Raw genomic sequence first — 7,500 nt, 5'->3', positions numbered from 1 at the left:
GCGTGACCGTAGCACGTTTTGTATTGTGTTGTATTGTATTGCGTTGTGTTGAGTTGTGTTGTGTTGTGTTGTGCTGTTATATTGTATTGTATTGTATTGTGTTGTGCTGTGCTGTGTTGTGTTGTGTTGTGTTGTATTGTGTTGTGTTGTATTGTATTGAAATGTGTTGTATTGCGGTATTGTATTGTGTTGTGTTGTGTTGTATTGCATTGTGTTGTATTGTGTTGTATTGTATCGTATTGTATTGTATTGTGTTGTGTTGTATTGTATCGTATTGTGTTGTATTGTATTGTATTGTATCGTATCGTATCGTATCGTATTGCATTGCATTGCATTGCATTGTTTCATACTATTGTAGTATAGTGTAGTGTTATGTTGCGGAGCAAGGTCTGACTAAGCGCGTTGGGTTACGCTGCTGGTCAGGCATCTGCTTGGCAGATGTGGTGTAGCGTATATGGATTTGTCCGAACGCAGTGACGCCTCCTTGAGCTACTGAAACTGAAACTGTTGCGGAGCGGAGTAGAGTGTAGTGTAGTGTAGTTTAGTGTAGTGCAGTGCAGTGTAGTGCAGTGTAGTGTAGTGTAGTGCAGTGCAGTTTCAGTTTCAGTTTCAGTAGCTCAAGGAGGCGTCACTGCGTTCGGATAAATCCATATACGCTACACCACATCTGCCAAGCAGATGCCTGACCAGCAGCGTAACCCAACGCGCAGTGTACAATGATTATGGTATTGTATCGCATTGCAATGCATTTTTTTTCCAGTCCCCCAGGTCAACATATGTGCAGACCTAGTGCCTGAACTCCCTTCGTGTGTATACGCACGCAGAAGATCAAATACGCACGTTAAAGATCCTGTTATCCGGAGGCCTAGAGGTAACGCGTCCGCCTAGGAAGCGAGAGAATCTGAGCGCGCTGAGTAGTGGTCTGACGCTAGTCATTCGGATGAGACGATAAACCGAGGTCCCGTGTGCAACACGCACGTAAAAGAACCCACGGCAACAAAAGGGTTGTTCCTGGCAAAATTATGTGACAAAATCCACTTCGATAGGAAAAACAAATAAAACCGCAAGCAGAAAAAAAGGGTGGCGCTGTAGTGTAGCGACACGCTCTCTCCCTGGGGAGAGCAGACCGAATTTCACACAGAGAAATCTGTTGTGATAAAAAGAAATACAAAGACAAAAATACAAATACAAATCACTGCGGCCGACCAACCATAGTTTCAGTTTCAGTTTCTCAAAGAGGAGTCACTGCATTCGGACAAATCCATATACGTTACACCACATTTGTTAGGCAGATGCCTGACCAGTGACGAACTAAACCCGACGCGCTATGTCAGGCCTTGAGTACATGCATAGATGTTTTGTGGACCTAATGGAGTGGATTTTTTTCTGCAGAATTTTGCCTGAGGACAACAACACTCTCGTTGCCATGGGTTCTTTTTCAGTGCGCCACTTGCGCGCTGCACACGGGACCTCAGTTTATCGTCTCACCAAAGTGACTAGACGTTCGGTTTGATTTTCAAGTCCAGGTAGGCAGCCTGTTGTGAATGAAAATGACCCCGTGTTAGTAAAGTGCTTGGAGCTTTGTCTCCGAGGAGGAGGAATTTTGTTTAATGTCCCGTCACACATATCGGTGATTGAAGACATTTTGTTAAAGTATTTATGAATACATCTGAGTATTATCGGTTAGAAGGGGTGGGGGATGTGGATAATTGGAGGGTTGGGAGAAACTGGGCAAATGAGGGTAAAAATGTGGGTGAAATTTGGAAGAAAAAAAACCAAAACAAAAAAACTCTAAATACAGTTACAGGAAATTACTTAAAGGACTTCGTAAAAGAGAAGTCGTTAAACTGACAAGCGAAACAACTGATAATGAATGCAAAAAGTCAAAAACATCAACGTTCTCAGTCACTTGTGAAGACACACTTTCGTGTACAAAAGGCTTCATCAAACTACAGTGAAAAATTATATGCTCAATTGTCAGGTTACTAAAGCATATGCACTTGACATTAGAACAATACTTTTGTCTCCGACCGAGGATAGTCAGCTGTGTAAGTATCCATATCAACCGATCGTGACACTGGCCCAATGCGGAGCTAAACAATAGCAGCAACGGAGAAGAACCATTTGTCTGTAGTGTACCCAGGCACTGGCATCGTTTTGTTTTGAAACCTGTCCGTTCCATTGGTGTGTGTGTGTGTGTGTGTGTGTGTGTGTGTGTGTGTGTGTGTGTGTGTGTGTGTGTGTGTGTGTGTGTGTGTGTGTGTGTGTGTGTGTGTGTGTGTGTGTGTGTGTGTGTAAATTTTGTAATTTTTATTCCTTAAGGCGGCGCGCGGCCACCAGACCATAGGAAAGGGTTTCTTGCAACAACAACAACAACAAAAAAGAGTGTACATCTTTGGTATACGTTTCATGTCAATTGAGTAGTAACTTCAATATTTAGACCATGCTATTGTTTATAAAGGTCAAATTACACATCTTCAAACCGTTGTCTATGACGAAGAGCATAGAAAAGATACATACTCAACTGTCTTATGTTTTTTTAATAGATCCATGTTTCAATGTTTCAGTGTTGTCTTGGGTAATAACTGGTAAGTACTTGATTTTTTTTTTCTTTTTTTCGGGGAGGGGGGGGGGATTTTTGGTGTATTTGTGTGTGTGTGTGTGTGTGTGTGTGTGTCTGTGTCTGTGTGTGTGTGTCCCCGCAGAGATGGATTCTTCGTGGCTTGCAGAAAGAGAGAGACCACTTATTTTCACGGTTGATTCACGTTTGATGTGTATCTGCAGCTTTGACGTTCAGAGATGGCGCACGCTTTGAAACATCGTTAGAGAGACAAAAGAAAAAAAAAAGGAAAAAAAAAAAAGTTGGTTCAAACAATGATGATGTGTTCGTTTGATTCGTTGTCAAATCTTTTGATAAAAAATAAAAATGAAAATAAATATAAAAAAGTAGAATAAAACAAAATAATAACTTACTTCTATTTGCTATAAATAATCTGGACTGGAATCATTGTAGAATTAAGCTCTAAAAAAATGTCAATGGGGGAAAGAATGGAAATTTTTTTCTCCAACTAAGAAATCTATTGTCACAACTCGAGTAAACACAAGACAATACAGTGCAATACAATACAAAACAAAACAACACTTCACAACACAGCACAACACAACACAACACAATGGTGGTGGTGTGTCCATCGAGATCGATGATGACCATCGTTGTCATCCAGCTGGGGGATGGGGGGAGGGTGGTTGGATGACTGATGACTTGCGCGATGAGTTTGTTTAAAGTGAAGAGGAGTTGCGCAACGTCAACCTCACTCTCTCGTCCGGGTCCACCAATTTCCAGTGGCAAGATTAAGTCGAGACGACTGGAGGATGAGCACGGATGCAGTGGATGACCAAGATATCCTTTCGGTGTCTCATCTTGCTCTCTGCACTCCACAGTGCGTTGCTGTAACCGCCTTCCTCTCCGTTGAACCGATAGGTTTCTTCCGCAGATTCTGCCGGATCCAGACTTCGCATGCATGGGTAGACACACCCCGGGGGCCAACTGCGTGTGGCATGCACACAGCACGGTGGAGCTAGATGGCCGTCGGTGGCTCTCCTGAGCCGACGCCCTTTTATGGATCTCCATAAGGGTGTCTAGCCACCCGCCTCACCAGTCCCAGAAGGGAGTGGTGGGAGTGCCGGTTTAGTCGTCGGCAACCCGACCCTGAACAGGTTGTACTGGATTACAGGTTACCAGTAGCAGATCTAATGACCTGACCTGACTGCAATACAATACAATACAATACAATACAATCCGTTAAACAAACGTTTATTGGTGGAAAAAAAAACCAAAAAAACACTACTGTATTAGTGCATTAGCTTCGATTACTGGTAGCAGTGAAAGTGTTACAACTTATAAGCTACCCCGGGTACTTTTTGTTGTGTGTAACTTGATGCTGTATATTGGAGTGTACAATGAAGATAGTGTCACTACTTCTCTGTCCTCATCCCTACCAAACCCTATGCATTTGTAGTGATGGAGTGTGGAGTGATGGCCTGGAGGTAACCCGTCCGCCTAGGAAGCGAGAGAATCTGAGCGCGCTGCTTCGAATCACGGCTCAGCCGCTGATATTTTCTCCCCCTCCACTAGACCTTGAGTGGTGGTCTGGACGCTAGTCATTCGGATGAGACGATAAACCGAGGTCCCGTGTGCAGCATGCACTTAGTGCACACAAAAGAACCCACGGCAACAAAAGGGCAAAATTCTGTAGAAAAAAAAAACTTCGATAGGAAAAACATATAAAACTGCACGCAGGAAAAGTAAAAAAAAAAAAAAAAAAAAAAAAAAAAAAAAATATATATATATATATATATATATATATATATATATATATATATATATATATATATATATATATATATAAGGGTAGCGCTGTAGTGTAGCGAAGCGCTCTCCCTGAGGAGAGCAGCCCGAATTTCACACAGAGAAACCTTTTGTGATAAAAAGAGAAATACAAATACAAAATACAACATAAGAGACTCCTTTTTTTTTCCTCTACCATCTTGCTTCGATAGGAAGAACAAATGAAACTGAACGCAGGAAAAAATACCCCCCCCCCCCCCAAAAAAAAAAAAAGAAAAAAAAAGAAAAGAAAAAAGGGCGGCGCTGTAGTGTAGCGACGCGCTCTCCCTCGGGGGAGCAGCCTGAATTTCACACAGAGAAATGTGTTGTGATAAAAAGAAATACAAATACAAATACAAAATGCAAACAAATGATGCCTGTGGCCTATATGCAATTTAAAAAAAAAATCACATTCAAAAAAAAAAAAAAAAAGAAAAAAAGTTTGTTGGTGTTGTTCCCATTTAGTTCGCAACCAGTGTTATTTGCTCGCTAGCTTCTTCTTGCCTTGGTCCCGTAGCTCTGAGGAGAACGGTCGGGTCACGGCGATATTGACTTGTCCACCAGCCTTCTCCATTCTGAGCGATCATGTGTAAATGATTGTGGCTCAGCAAATGTCAGCCCCTGTCCACTCTTCAATGTTGTCAGACCATTTCTTTTTAACTCACTCAGTACGGCCAGTCCTCTCTTCTCCTCTACACAGACCCCTCGGATGTCCAGTGGGTGTCTCAATGACCCAACCTTTAGCTTCCGTCGTCAGAATTGTGGTATTCTTTGTCAACATTCACCTCTTCAGTACAAGAGACTTCCACTTGCAATATTTTGATGATGGTAATTGGGGTGAAACGCTGTTAACGTCGTATCTTTCGCCGTTCGTATGGAGTGAGTTAACCTTTGTCTGTCACTGGAAGATGAAATAAAAAGGCAGACTCTACTGTCGTTCACCTTCAATCTTGACATACAGTCTGTGGTCGCGCGATGGTTTGTGTGCAGAGTAAGAGAAGCACACAGTGTCTATGAGGCTCTCACTCTAGCCAGTGGAGAAGTAGGAAGAATATAATGACAGATGACAGATGAGCAGTTTCATTTCTATACTGAAGTGAATCGCTTTAAGACAAAAAACAAATTGTCAATTGCTCTTGTTCTTGTTCTTGTTCTTGTTCCAGTGCATACACACTTGGACGTACACGCGTACACATACACGCACACACACACACACACACACACACACACACAATGCGCACAAAAGCGTTCGTGATGAGAATCCAGCAGCAAAACCACATGTAGCGAAAAAAAAAAAATAAAATAAGATAGCTCCATAACTCATAATGACAGTGGCAATATTAAATTACTTGAACTGATGCAGAGTCACAACCATTTTTAAATTGACGAGACGGTGCCTTTTTTTTTTTTAACCGACATATCACTGTGATTTAACACTTTTTACGACAAAACACTTACACACACTTACCACACACACACCACAAAAAACCAAAAACACACACCACACCAAAACCACACCCCAACACCAAACCCTCCACCCACACTATATTTATATGTTTTGGGGTATTCGGATGGGACGAAAAACCGAGGCCCCTGTGCGATGCAAGGCTGTGGGGTGGGGGGGGGAATTTTGTGTGGGGTGGGGGTTGGGGGGGGGTGGGGGGGGGGCGGGGGGGTTGGGCGGCGCCCCACCCCCCGACCCCCCTTTTGGGGGGGGCCGGCCATCCGCGGCCCACCCGGCGCCCCTTTCCACCCCCCCCGCGCCCCAGCTCCCCGCCCCCCCGCGCGGGGGGCCCACACCGGCCCCCCCCCCCCCACCCCCCCCCCCCCCCCCCCCCCCCCCTCCCCCCCCCCTTTTCCCCCCTCCCCCCGCCCCCCTCTCCCCCTTTTCCCCCCCCCCCTCTCCCCCCCTCCACCCCCGCCCCCTTCCCCCCCCCTTTTAATTCCCCCCCCCTGCCCCCCCCCCCCCCTCCCTCTCCCCCCTCTCTCTCACCCCTCTCTCTCCCCTCTCTCCTCTCTCTCTCTCCACCCCTCTCTCTACCCCCTCTCTCTCTCCACCCTCTCTCCCTCTCTCTCTCTCCACCCCTCTCTCTCCCCTCTCTCCCTCTCTCTCTCTCCACCCCTCCCTCTCTCTCTCTCCACCCCTCTCTATCCCTCTCTCTCTCTCCACCCCTCTCTCCCCCCCTCTCTCTCTCCACCCCCTCTCTCTCCCCTCTCTCCCTCTCTCTCTCTCCACCCCTCTCTCTCCCCTCTCTCCCTCTCTCTCTCTCACCCCCTCTCTCCCTCTCTCTCTCTCCACCCCTCTCTCTCCCCTCTCTCTCTCTCTCCACCCCTCTCTCTCCCCTCTCTCCCTCTCTCTCTCTCCACCCCTCTCTCTCCCCTCTCTCCCTCTCTCTCTCTCCACCCCTCTCTCTCCCTCTCTCTCTCCACCCCTCTCTCCCTCTCTCTCCCCCCCCTCTCTCTCTCCACCCCTCTCTCTCCCCCATCTCTCTCTCCACCCCTCTCTCCCCCCCTCTCTCTCCCTCCAACACACACTCTCTCTCCCCCCTCTCTCCCTCCACCCCTCTCTCTCCTTCCACCCTCTTCCCCCCCCTCTCTCTCTCTCTCCCTCCTCCCTCCCCCCCTCTCGCCTCTCTCTCTCATTCCACCCCTCCTCTCTCCCCCACCCCTCTCTCTTTCCCTCTGACCCCTATCTCTCCCACCCTTTCTCTCATCTGGCATCGAAAGTGTGAACCCGCGGGACAGCAACAGCAACAGCAACAGCAGCAGCAACAGCGCAGAAGTCGAGACCCCCTCCAGACTGCAGCGTTTACCGCTGCTGCTGTTGCTGCTGCTGTGGTAGTAGTAGTAGTAGTTGTAGTAGACCAGCGACGCCCGTAACACACATGCATCATCGCCCGCTTCGAAGCTATTACAGCAACAACAACAGAAGGAGGAAAAGAGAGAGCTCTTTGTGGCTCTTGCAACACTGAGAGGCTCTGGCACTGTTTTGTGTATTGTTCCCACCCGTCCCGTGCCAGCCAGTCGCGGAAGCAAGCGGAAGGATTTGTTGTTGGCTTGCTGTGTTGTGATGTTAGTTGTAACACTTTGTGTTTTGGTTAGGTGTTCCGCGC

The 7,500-nt window shown here is 46.7% G+C and overlaps 1 protein-coding gene across 1 annotated transcript in view; it reads left to right on the top strand.

The window, feature by feature from the left end:
* The first annotated feature begins 7,136 nt into the window (after positions 1 to 7,136).
* Positions 7,137 to 7,500, top strand: part of LOC143293019 (QRFP-like peptide receptor) — a 193,980-nt gene continuing 193,616 nt past the window's right edge. The window contains exon 1 of the mRNA XM_076603815.1: positions 7,137 to 7,459. The gene's annotated coding sequence lies outside the window, so the exon portion shown is untranslated. The remainder of the gene's footprint in view (positions 7,460 to 7,500) is intronic.

This window comes from Babylonia areolata, chromosome 18, assembly GCF_041734735.1.
Source record: "Babylonia areolata isolate BAREFJ2019XMU chromosome 18, ASM4173473v1, whole genome shotgun sequence".
Taxonomy (NCBI): Eukaryota; Metazoa; Mollusca; class Gastropoda; order Neogastropoda; family Buccinidae; genus Babylonia; species Babylonia areolata.
Note: the sequence above shows the minus strand (reverse complement) of the source record. Positions and strands in the feature narration are given on the sequence as shown.